Here is a 12876-nt window from a genome sequence, read left to right as displayed (position 1 = left end):
TGTTTTTCTATTTTTTCTTTAGCACATTGGGCATACTTTTCATTCATAGCACTTTTCCCCAAGAACTTCAAGTATAAAAAAAGCAACTAGAGAGTAGAGTAACTGGGGCATTAAGAGGTCAAGGGAGCTGCTGGCCAATAATGGAAGTAAATCTAGGCTTACCGCAATCCAGTACTGTACCCTTGAACCACTAAATATCTGTGAACATCTTGTAAGTCCGAAGGTATCCCACTACAGACAGTTTTAGTATTACAAAGTGGCACAAACTATGAACAGATCCAGTGTTCTTCTTTGTCTCAAATGAAGTTGGTACAGCAAGCCTACTTATGCTGATTAGAAGCTCTGTCTTATCTGTGATAAAAATGAAAATGTGGTTGCCAGACAAGATCTTTTAATACATAGTGAGCGAGAAGTAAGAGAGAGTGGGCTGATAGTGAAAAACATGAAAACCATTCATTTGAAAAACTGAATATTTCAGCAGTCTTTGAATACAAAGCACATATATGGATTATCTTTCTAAAAACCTGCTCTCCATGTTTTTGCAGGTCTTCACTCTAATTTCTATATATAATTCAGATTAAACGATCACAGTATCTAATTTTAGCTCTTTAGTGATGTGTCTAGATAAGGGTAATAAAAAGGATCTTAAGTCTCACACCTCACTTCTATTCTTACTGAAGCACTCTTGCTCCAAGGGGCCCCTTTTATTATTCAACTAAATAACACCAAAATTATCAGAGAAAATAACTCCTGACCTGAGCTTCTCAATAAGCCCAATCAGACACAACATCTTGTGATCTCTCTCATGTACATATTTTAACCCCACCACTGTGAAGCTACAGCTTATGCTATGAAGCCCTCTCAGCCCATCCAACTTCCAGCCAATCTGGTTTCGTTTGAGATGTCCCAGAATCTTGAGCATAGCTCCATGAGCTAGTTAATTACATTACATAACTAGTATGAAGGATGAAGTCTGTGCCCTACAACCCAAAACTGTACCCTCACTTAAGCAGGAAATACATCTTTATCCAACTCTCTGTGCCCAACTCAGGCCTGCAGCTGGCACTTACAGGTATTCACTGTTTGTTGGATGTGCGCAAGGTTGTCCAGAAAGTATTCATCCATGTACTATGAAAAGTAGAGACGTTTATTGAAGAAGACACAACATTGAACATAATACAATGATGCCTCAGTGTCCTTTGAAGTAGGCCCCTTGGGACCTCACAGTTCTCCCAGCATCTCTTCCACTGTTCAAAACAGCAAAATCCTTTGTTGGAATCCCATCAGCTGTCCCATCATATCTTCCTGAATCTCATCGATGGCCTGAAATCACCTCCCTCTCAAAGGTGATTTTCGTTTTGGAAAAAAACAGAAGTCGCAGGGTACCAAATCTGGGCTATACAGGAGCTAAGTCACGTGGGTGATTTGTTGTTTCAACAAGAAACTCTGCACAAAACATGATGCATGAATGGGCATGTTGCCACAATGGAGCTGCCCATAGCTGCAGCCATTATCATTGTAATGCATCTCTCAACTGACAGACATAGAGTTAGTACTCCTTACTCATTGTTCCAGCTGGAGGGGTGTACTCATGGTGGACAACACCTTCCCAGTGAAAAAACGATTAACATGGTCTTGATCTTGATGTGACTTTGCCACGCTTTCTTTGGGCGTGGAGAACCAGGTAACTTTCATTGGGATGGCTGGGCCTTTGTTTCAGAATCATAGCCCTAGACCCACCATTCATCTCTGGTTATGACCTTGAGGAAATCTGGTTCATTGGTAGGAGTTTGAATCAATTCATTAGCAACTGCAGCAGGATGTTCTTTCTGCTCTGGTGGCAGAAACTTCGGAATGAATTTTGCCACAATTCATGCCAAGATTCTGCATCTAACTTTTTGATACATTTGTTTTTGGGACCGCAGATTACCCTTGAGTTCTCACACTGTCAGATGCCGATCTTTGGTGATTGCATCCTGTACATGTTCAACATCCTCAGGTGTTCTGCTTGTTGCAGGCTATCGGGAACCAGTCTGCCTGGCAATGGCAAATGTAGCCCAGCCCTATCAGAAAACCAGCAGGCACGAGTTGGCACACAGGAGCCAAACCCACAGATCAGCTTTCCCATGGGATACCAGGCCTGCATTATACCTAGGCTGCTTTGAGTCTTCCTCTTGCTAAAACTCCCTCACCCTGAGTTGAAGCAGCAAATGCTTGCTGCATATCTTTAAAGGAACTTCCTAAAGCCTGTGCTAATTCTTCCAAGGACAGAGTGTAACCAGACCAATTACTCTTATTGTTCCCTTGCTTTGCAACATTTTTCCTTGTTAATCTGTAAGAAGTCATCAGTAACATCCTTTCCTTTGTTACCTGTAAAAAGTAATCACCTAAAGCAAACCTGAGCATAATGAATGAAAACCTTCTTTGATGTATGCTATTAAAAAACAATAAAAGCCTGTTCAGGCAAGGGTCGGGTGCTCTCTCTCTCTCTCAGAGAGTGGCCATGCCATCCCTTTTGTTCCACAGGACTTGGGTAGTCCGTATGAATTTGTTCATTGTAATCACAGTCTGAATCATCTGGCGCTCAAAACAGGGACTCAGGGCTGCGAGCCGTCATTGTGGACAACACACCAACTTGGTTGGAGTGCATGCATCAGCTCAGGTAAGGGCAGACGACACCGAGTGCTTTTCAGTAAGGTCTCAGGGTATGTTGGATTTCAGAGAAAAAGGGGATTCTTCCAGTGTTGCCCTCTTTTGTGGCTGCTTTACATCTGCACCTTCTTTAGTAAGGAGGAGCCTTGCTCTCTCTCCCAAGTATTTGCCACAATCTCATCAGCACAGGTTGAGCAATTAAGAGCCACAAGGACACTTACTGCAATAGACACCCATGAGAGGATTAGCAGGAACGTGGACCAGGACAGAACACTAGGTTTCCCGCCAGCCATAAGCACAAATCCACGCAACAAGAGGCACACTGTGAAAACACTCACAAGCCCATCCCTGTGAAACAACCCTCAACTAGGTCTAGGCTTGAAAGAAAGAGCAAAGACTTTCCCTTTAATCAGCTTTAAAAATAGTAACTAGTTACAGGGCTATTTACAAGCATCTCAGCAGATTCTTTCTTTCAGGTAGCCTTTTGCGGTCCTTTTGATTTTGCCTCTTTTGCCTTTTCCCTCCATCCGCCTGCATAAGGAAAAGCGGATAGTGAATAAGTGTTTCGGTTTTGACTGGACTCCGAAGATCACTTTCCAGAATAAATTAGTGTTAGTAACAGGTTTTGTATGAGAGCTTTTGGCATTTGTCAAGCTCTGAAGACAAAAGGCACTTCCTCTCCCCGGCTGGAGAAATCCAGTATTCCCCTGTTGTCACAGGTGGGCACAGGTAACCAGGTTCTTAGTGATCGGGACAAAGAATTGAACCGAACACCCAGAGTTCATAGAAGAGAACACGGGAGCAGACCAACTCCAAGCAGAGATTGACCTCATGGGCTGGAGGGACTTTATGCTTACAGAGCGGATCCTTCCTGGCTAGTATTAGTGGGCTTTTACTGAGTATGTACAAGTAGTTGCATTACTTTAAAGCTACTGCGCATGTAGTTTCCCATGATCCTCCCCAATTGGCCACCAGGGAAGAGGGTCCCACAATGCTAGGGAATTAATCCCTGTTTCTCCTGGGGTCCCCCTATACTAGATTCACCTTTCCCTAAGCCAGAGAATTATAGCTCTCCATGCTAGATTGGTGAAAAAGAAAAGAGTAATTTATTCAAGTTATACAGACTAAAAGTAATGACTTAATGTCTTTGTTAAAATCCCAAAGTCCCTTGAAACACCCACAAACACACAGTCCTTCCTTCCCCCCTTTGCCCAGTCTGGGGTACCGTATCTCAGGAGAAGAAATATAAGTCCCTGGCTTAGGCAGCTCTCGGTTTTTCCTAGTAATTTGTGCTCAGCTGGCAGGCCTTCCTTAGTTCCCAGCACCACTGGTTGCGTTGCCAGGATCGCCAGCTAAAGCCACGTGGTGATTCTTCTCATGGCTGTTGGGGCGGGGGTGATCCCCCTTTCTCAGAGAGCAGCGGCACCAGCGCCGAGAGGGCTAGCGCGGAACTCATCGTGTCCTGGCCAGAGCAATTGGCTGCAAGGTTGGCTGAGCCCGAGCGGTGAGAGCGCGGGCACAGCATGTGTAGGCCTGGCGGTGGCTGCCGCAACTGGGCAGTGACCCGGTGCTCCCGAGTCACTCATTGGTGGCCCCTTCTCGCGGCCTCGGCTGTAGAGCTGGCTGGGGCTCGGAGCCAGGCGGTAGAGGAGCCTCAGGTGGCTGCATCTCGGACGGTGTCTACGTGGCTGCCGGAGTCCCCCCTCTGCTAAAGCTGTAGGGTCCTCTCCTCAGTGGCTGCGGTCCTCCCTGCACTGCCACAGCTGCATGGTTCTCCCTTAATGGCCGCCGCACCTCAGTTTAAATCCCCGTGCCAAATCTTCCTCTGCAGCCCCATTTCCGACTCCTCCCACACTCGGCTTCACATGCCAGAACTCGTATCCTTCCAGTTTCACTGGGCTGCCATCATGAGTCTGGGCAGGCATGGCCCCATGTCCTGGAGACAATCTTCTCTGAGCTCCCACGCAGGCGCTATAACTCAGGGGACCTGCCCCCCCGCCCAGTTACCTCTGGGTGGGGAAGTTACTTCCATTCCCCTGGCTCAGAGATGATCACAGCTATTTAACATATCCATGCAACCAGTTAAAGGTTATAGATATGCCAAATGACCATGCCAGAGGGTAGCTGCAAGGCTGTTGCTATGCAAAACAGCTCTCAATGGCCCTGCTCCATTTGTCCCTTCCCCTGGGGTGGGGGGTGAGGACATTCTATATATTTTTCTAATATTTCCTGGACACCTTGAGTTCTGAAACCCATTCCAAATCTCTATTTGGGGACCCTTTGGCTGCACCCTCCTACACTGTGAGTTGGAACCTTGGGAGGGTGTCTGGGATTAATTCCTGAGACGTGTAGGGGCCTTATAGGGAGGGACCCCCAAAATGACTTAATCTAACTTCTGGCTTGTCCAGGAAAGTGCAATATAAAGGTTGGTCACCTAGCACTTCAAGTCCCCCCTCACAGTCTTAAATGCTTGGGGGAGGACCCAAGAAACATAAGCAGGGTTAAAGTACCCGGAATGTCGGGTACCCTTCCCTGACTGTCTTCCACCAAAAGCACATTTCGACCCACTGCACTCCTCACTAGCAAGAAGTAGCATTTAAAGGTGCAGAGTGAAAACAAACCTGAAACTGGTTTTGTAATTGCCCCGCGCTTGCAGAGAGAGGGATTTCAGAAAAGTTTCTTTTATTTGTTAAAAAATTTCTTTAAAGGTTTCTACAAACCCTCAGTCTTGGGGAACAGGCTCTCTAAGGAACAGGACCAACGTTTTAAGGTAACTCAGCAGCTTTTTAAGGTTGTTGGATGTCTCCCTAATAAGGGATCTTTAGACTTAGCTATCTAGGAAAAAGTTGGGCAGAAGGTCAAATAGCACCAGGTGGTGTGAGATAAGATTCTAAAGCTAGAGGATTTAATTTGAAAATACCGGTTTGCTTGAATTTTGTTTTTGTTTCTGTTTTGAAAGGAACGGCTCAAAATATTTTGCTAAACCTCTGGTAAATGGAATGAGATCTCTAATGTTACATCATAAGGATTCTACTCAGAAAGAATTTAAATTGATTGTTTAAAGAGGGAAGAAGATTTCACTCCCCTCAGACAGTAAAAAGTGTAGGAAGAAAAAAAAAAAAAACAAGAAAATATGCCTTTTAACCACTCCGAATCCTGGAGGCCCAGGGACTGCTTGGGTCCTGGGAACAAGCCGTGCCAAGTTTAGTGTCCTCCCTCCCTCTTCTCCAGCCTCTCTGAAGTTATCAAAAGCACTAGTTAATGAGACAGCTCACTTTTCAGCACACTCAAGGAATGCAGTGATCACACACACACACACAAAAGTGTAGAAGTATTTGCCAGTGGAGAAAAAACTGTACCTGAAAGTTGTGAATGTGTTCATAAATTTGTCAGTCTAAAGCATGCTATAAGTAAGGATGGGGGTGTGACGTGTTAAAGAAATATCAAGAATCCTCCTTGTTTAAGCCAGAGCCGTGACCCTTTATTGTAAAAATGAAATATAGGTGTACTGTCTCCCAGAGAACTAGCCTTTTTCCAGGGAAGGCTAAGCACCATTTTTTAACTCAGTACCTGTACACACTGCTTGTTTCCTTGGGGAAGAACTGTCCATTCTCCCAGAGGGAACGGTTAGTGAATAGAGTCACAAAAGGCCTTTGGTGCGTATCCACTTTTGTCTAAAACATATTTAAGCAGAGCCCTTCCCCCATCCTTCCCACTTTACTTGCAAACTCTGAACCTAGGAACTACCAGGTCCTGAGAACAAAAGGGCAATTAACTTACTGCTCAAACTCATTGCAGCTTGTAGAAACAGCAGGGGGCCTGTCTTTCCAAGCAGAGAAAAAAAAAAATGGCACTTTTAAAACTGAGGCTGTTTTTCAGCCGCCACTTGGACCCTCGTTTGTACTGCTCCCTGCCTGTTGTGAACTGGGAAGCCAAGGGTTAGGGCTTAAAGCCAAGGGACCCCTCCCAGGAGGGCAAAAATCAGACCCCTGGGGCTAAACAGGAAAAGTAATATGAAAAACTAAAGGCCTGTTTCTTTATCATAGCCTTAGCTAAAACAGATCGTGAGAGATTTGCTTTTTCAGTCCCTATGTTTAATAATTCACAACCTTTAGAGCGATTTCATTGGAAGTTTTTGCGTCAGCGGATGTTAAATTGTCCCACTACTTGTCAGCATTTTGTTCATCAGGCCATTCAGCCAGTAAGTTTATTTCCCCAAAGTGTTATTTATCAGTACTTGGATGACATTCTGATCACAGTTCCCCCACAAGATATTTTAACAAAAACTACCTTGTTTCTTAAAAACTCTGGCCTCTGCTGGACTAGTAATTGCTCCAGAAAAGATCGAGTTCAGAGCCTTGGAAATATTTAAGCTACATCCTTTTTAATAGGACAATTTGGCCTCAAGTCCTTCAAATTAATCCACCCAAGGATTTTACTCTTCATCGCCCCCAACAACTCCTGGGAGCAATCACCTGGGTGCAACCCAGCCTTAGAATACCTACCCAACAATTAACTCACTTACTTAATGCCCTTAAAGGGGACCTAGATCTCAATTCTCCTAGAAAATTGCCCCCCGAGGCCCTACAAGAATTACCTATAGTAAATCAACATATTCAGCAGTGACAGCTAATTAGAATTGATCCACTGTCTCCTGTACAGCTTTTCTGCTTCCCAACCTTGTGTACCCTAATAGGCCTTACAGGACTGCTGTCACCCACTTAGCTATGATAGAGTAGCTTTTCCTGATTTATCAACCACAACACTGATATTACCACATATGTAACTGCATTGTGCCATCTTATTACAAAAGGGCGTGAGCGAACACAGCAGTTAGTTGGATGTGATCCTGCCTTTATTCACGCCCCCTTACTCAGATTTATTTACAATTAACAGCTCAATCTTTAGAATTTCGGTGTGCTATAGCTAACTTTGTAGGAGGACTAGAAATTAATCTGCCCTCAGATAGATTGCTTCGAAACATTCTATTCTTTGAATAAGGCTAGCAGAAAAAGTCAGCCCAACACCAGTAACTGGGGCAAGAGCTATATTTCTTGACGGGTCCAGAAAAACCGGACGGGCTGCTATTGCCTGGCAAGAAGGCAAAAACTGGAGAAATTTTGTGTCCTCAGGACATTCCTCTACTCAAAGGGCCCAGCTTTTTACTGCAACCATGGCCCTGTGGCAGTGGTCCCAGGAACCTCTGAATATAGTCTGTGACCCAGGATATACTATTTATACTATTCTGCATCTAGATGATGCATTAAGACTTCTATTGACCCCAATCTACTCAACCTATTTTTGACTCTACAGTCCCTCCTTGACAAGCAAGAACACCCCCTCTTCATTAGTCATATTGGATCCCATTCAGGCCCCCTGGTGGATGGTAACAATAAGGCAGATGATGCCTTAGTGTCCTTCCTGCCTTCCAGCAGGCAGCAGCTTCTCATCAGGTTTTTCATCAAAACAGCCAGGCACTCCGAAAGCAAGTTAACATTCCTCGCTCCCAAGCTAAGCAAATTATTAAAGAATGTCCTGAGTAAGGACATTCTTTACTCCTTACCATTTACATTCTTAATTCCTTACCATTCCTTGGTAAGGACATTACCAAGCCACCTCCATCTATGGGAGCTAATTCTCGAGGACTAGGTTCTCAAATAATTTGGCAAACACATGTCACTCATTACCCTCCATCTGGAAAATTCAAATACATTCATATTTCTATTGATACTTATTCTGGTGCCTTACATGCATCTACTTTAACAGGAGAATCTGCAAAAAAATATACAAGCCCACTGGCTTGAGGCCTTTAGTCATTTAGGATGGCCTCAGCAAATTAAAACTGATAATGGCCCCAGATAACTTGCCCATTCTGCTCAGGTTCTTCAGCGTTGGGATATCCAACATAAAACAGGAATACCTTACCATCCAACCAGTCAGGCAATTGTAGAATGGGCACATCATACCTTTAAAAACCTTCTTAAAAAACAAAAATGGGAGCTATGAGTCCTCCCCCCAAAAGTTGACTACGTTAGCCATGTTTACCTACAATTCTCTAAATTGTGAGGAATTACTCTGCACTCCAATTGAAAAACATTTTCAGACAAGAGAGTCAAAATCACCTTACCTTCAGGTTTTTTAATTTTTTTTCCTTTTTTCAAATTTTATTTTAATCATTGTTCAAGTACAGTGTTCTGCCCTTTACTCCCATTGCAGCCCACCCCATCCACCCCTTCCCACCTCCCTCCCATTTCCACCCCCCCCTCCCAGTTTTTGTCCATGTGTCCTCCATACTTGTTCCTGTAAACCCTTCCCATTCTCCCCTGAAATTCCATCCCCTCTCCCCTCTGGTCACTGTCAGGTTTTATACAGCGATCCACTAGGAGATGGCACTTGGCAGGGCCCTGCAGACCTCTTAACATGGGGAGGAGGGTATGCATGTTTCCACTCCTACAGGCCCCATCTGACTACCAGCAAAAAGAGTAAAACTTTATCATGAGCGGCACAGACGTCAAGCTCTGCCATTGGGAGGCGAGAACCAATCAACTGACAGACGTGATGGCCCAGCTGACAGAGCCACCAGAAAGAGACCGGACCCTCACGGCATACACGCAGGTCTGGGTCCACCAACGGAGGAGGAAGGGGCCTGCCCCAATGACAGGGGCCGAGGCTCAGACGCCTCCTGCAGAGGGCAACAACCCCCCCAGGAGCCCCATAATGTTCCCTTTAGGTGTATCCCCACTACATGGGTGACATCAAGGCTCTTAATGCTTGAGCCAAGGAAACTCTTGCTGAAACAAGGGTAGAAGATAGCCCAGAAAACAGGTTTATCGCTTACCTAGCAGTGCTGTCAGCCAATTCGGCTAAAACTTTGCTTTTAACTGCCATTATACTTTGCCTAGGGTGGCAGGGCCTGGCTACGGAGGCTAATTCCTCTTCTATCTATTGGGGCCATGTTATTGATCCACAGTATTTAAGCTACATACCTGGTGGAATGTTGAGCCTCCCTTTCCCACTATAACAATACTCAGTAGACCAGAGTAGTGTGGATGCCCCCTGATGGCCCACTAAAAGAAAACAAGTACTGGTTACCAGCACCAAAAAACACTGTTTATGTTGCTGAACATTTACCAGTTTGTTTTTCTGTCCTTCTTAACACTTTGTGATTTCCTTTAAAAGAACAACTTTAGCTGCAAACAAGAAGCAATGTAGTAACTACTATCAGCTTTCCATGGTAGTCACCGTTGGCCTGCATACTCACGAGGGGGTCTACCATACTTCCAATCCCCCTCCGGTTCCTCCTTGTACCTTAGACGCTAGCCTAGCCGTAAACACTCAGTCTTCTAGTCTTCATGCTGAGGATCAAATGCCACCATTGCTTTTTTCCCCCAAATTCTTTGGTAGTGGAGGATTGGGGAGCTAACTGGAGAATATTAGCTAAGCCTGATCCAACAACAGTTCCAGCTCAGCCTCAACACCTATATACTAATATGTGGTGGGAGGTGCCCTACACCGGGGCGCCTATTACCAGAATTGTTTCTCCTAACCACACCAGCCCATGGCATTATAACTCTTGGAAAATGGGCTTGCCTTCATTACTAGGAAGCATCTGTATATAAAAATTGGTTGTGATCCTAAAGGTGTTCTGGGATGTTGGTACCCGGTTGATCCTCCAGAACAACACTGGGTCACGGTTTGTACCTCTCACCCCTACCTGTTTTTAGCAAGCCCAGGGACAGCCCAGGTCTTTTATAATGAATCGGCAAAAATGTATTCTCTGCATGTCCCTGCAGGCTCCATACATGTCAGCTATCTCAATATTACTCAGCCAAACCTCACTACAGTTTATATAGTTAGAAGACAAACTCAAATATGGGTGCCAGTTGATGTAACCAGAGAATGGGAGGATCCCAATGGCATTACAGCACTTAACGTGCCGTCCTCCTTATGAGTCCCACGATTCATCAGCACCCTAATTGCATTGTCTTTGCTATAGTTGTCACAGCTACTGCTGCCATGGCAACCACTGCTCTCATTGACTCAATTCAAACTGCTCATACTATTGATGTTCTCTTAATCATCACTACCTTAGAAATGCTCCAACAGGCCCAGACTCATCAATAGATCCTGACTTGCCTTTCTGCAGTCGAATCAGCACTTGACTGGATCAGTGAGTGCCAGGACACACTAATGACCCCTCAATGGCTGACCTGTGACCCTGGATTCTCCAAGCTGTGTGTCACCCCGCTTCCAGCGGAACTCCAGCCAGCACTCTTGGAGTAACATTCAACATTGCCTAAGAGGGGCTTTTTCTACCAATTTAAAAGGACAAATTGATAAAATGCAGCTAGAGCTGCATCAGCAGTTGCAGGACATTCAAATGCTTAACCAAGCAGATGGTTTTTCAAACCCTCTGTGCTAATCTCAGCTATCTAAACCCCAAAAATTGGTTTGATGGACTTAACCTGAGTGTGAGTCTTTGGAGCTGCCAGTTGTTTACTGATTCTAATAATGCTTTGTATATACTTTGATTCGTTTGCAAATTATTTCCCCAGGGTAATATAAGAGACCAGCAAGTACCAAGTTTGTGGAAGTCCTAAATAAAAACAAGGGGTGTAATTATAGGGAACTGGTTCGCCTGGCAATGGCAAATGTAGCCCAGCCCTATCAGAAAACCAGCAGGCACGAGTTGGCACACAGGAACCAAACCCACAGATCAGCTTTCCAGTGGGAAACCAGGCCTGCATTACACCTAGGCTGCTTTGAGTCTTCCTCTTGCTAAAACTCCCTCACCCTGAGTTGAAGCAGCAAATGCTTGCTGCATATCTTTAAAGGAACTTCCTAAAGCCTGTGCTAATTCTTCCAAGGACAGAGTGTAACCAGACCAATCACTCTTATTGTTCCCTTGTATTTGCAACATTTTTCCTTGTTAATCTGTAAGAAGTCATCAGTAACATCCATTCCTTTGTTATCTGTAAAAAGTAATCACCTAAAGCAAACCTGAGCATAATGAATGAAAACCTTCTTTGATGTATGCTATTTAAAAACAATAAAAGCCTGTCCAGGCAAGGGTTGGGGCGCTCTCTCTCTCAGGGAGTGGCCATGCCATCCCTTTTGCTCCACAGGACTTGGGTAGTCCATGTGAATTTGTTCGTTGCATCCACAACACCACGGATACTGCTGGCCGGAGTCTGCATCAGCAGGTCTTCCAGAACATGGGTCACTTTCAACGGATTTTCAACCATATCTGAAGATTTGTGCCACTCTTACTTGTGCTGCACTCAGTGCATTGTCTCCCTAAGCCTTCTGAGTCATCTAATTTCCACGGAGGAATGTTCAAGCTTAATGCAAAATTTGATGTGGATTCGTTGCTCTACTTGCTCATTTTGAATGGGATGGTCACACAGTACACCTGCTCACTCAATAGCATCTACCACCTTCACTAACTAGTACAGTGAAGTCATCATCGTTCACACATGCATGTTCCAGTCCACTCTTCTTGGCTGCCAGGTTACACTGATGTCTCGCAAACTGTTCTCATTATATTAACAATGGCTGCATGTTTCTTCATGACCTATTAGCTTTGTGACCTATTTCTTGTCAATCGAGCCAGCAAAATGCCCAAATGATTTTTTCCCTAAGTAACAGACACCACTGTCAATTGTTAAAGACCCTCTGTTTCTGTACTGCCTGTTATCACAAATCAAATTCAGAAAAATGGATTCACAAAAATGACAGGATTTTGCAATTCAGGTTTGTCTGCTGAAATTGTTTAAATAAAAGTATATAATGCAAATGTCAAGATATAGTAAATGAAATACAATAGGCAAAAAATAGCTTATGGTTTTAAATGAAAAAGATGTCATTAAAAAATGTAGCTTCTGCTCTGGCTGGTGTAGCTCAGTGGATCGAGCATGGGCTGTGTGAATCAAAGGGTTTGATTCCCAGTCAGGGCACATGCCTGGGTTGCAGACCAGGTCCCCAGTAGGGGACGGAGAAGAGGCAACCACACATTGGTTTCTCTTCCTCTCTTTCTCCTTCCCTTCCCATCTCTAAAAATAAATAGGGTCTTTAAAAAAACCTGTAGCTTCCTACACATCATCCAGCTTGTTAAAATGTTCTATTTTATATGCGTACAGAGCTACAGCAAAACAAGCCAGTAATAAATCATCTTGAAACATCAGAGTGAACACAGTAACTTTGTTTTTGCTTAACACTCCACTC

Source organism: Phyllostomus discolor, chromosome 11, assembly GCF_004126475.2.
Source record: "Phyllostomus discolor isolate MPI-MPIP mPhyDis1 chromosome 11, mPhyDis1.pri.v3, whole genome shotgun sequence".
Classification (NCBI taxonomy): domain Eukaryota; kingdom Metazoa; phylum Chordata; class Mammalia; order Chiroptera; family Phyllostomidae; genus Phyllostomus; species Phyllostomus discolor.
This window is presented reverse-complemented; position numbering follows the sequence as displayed.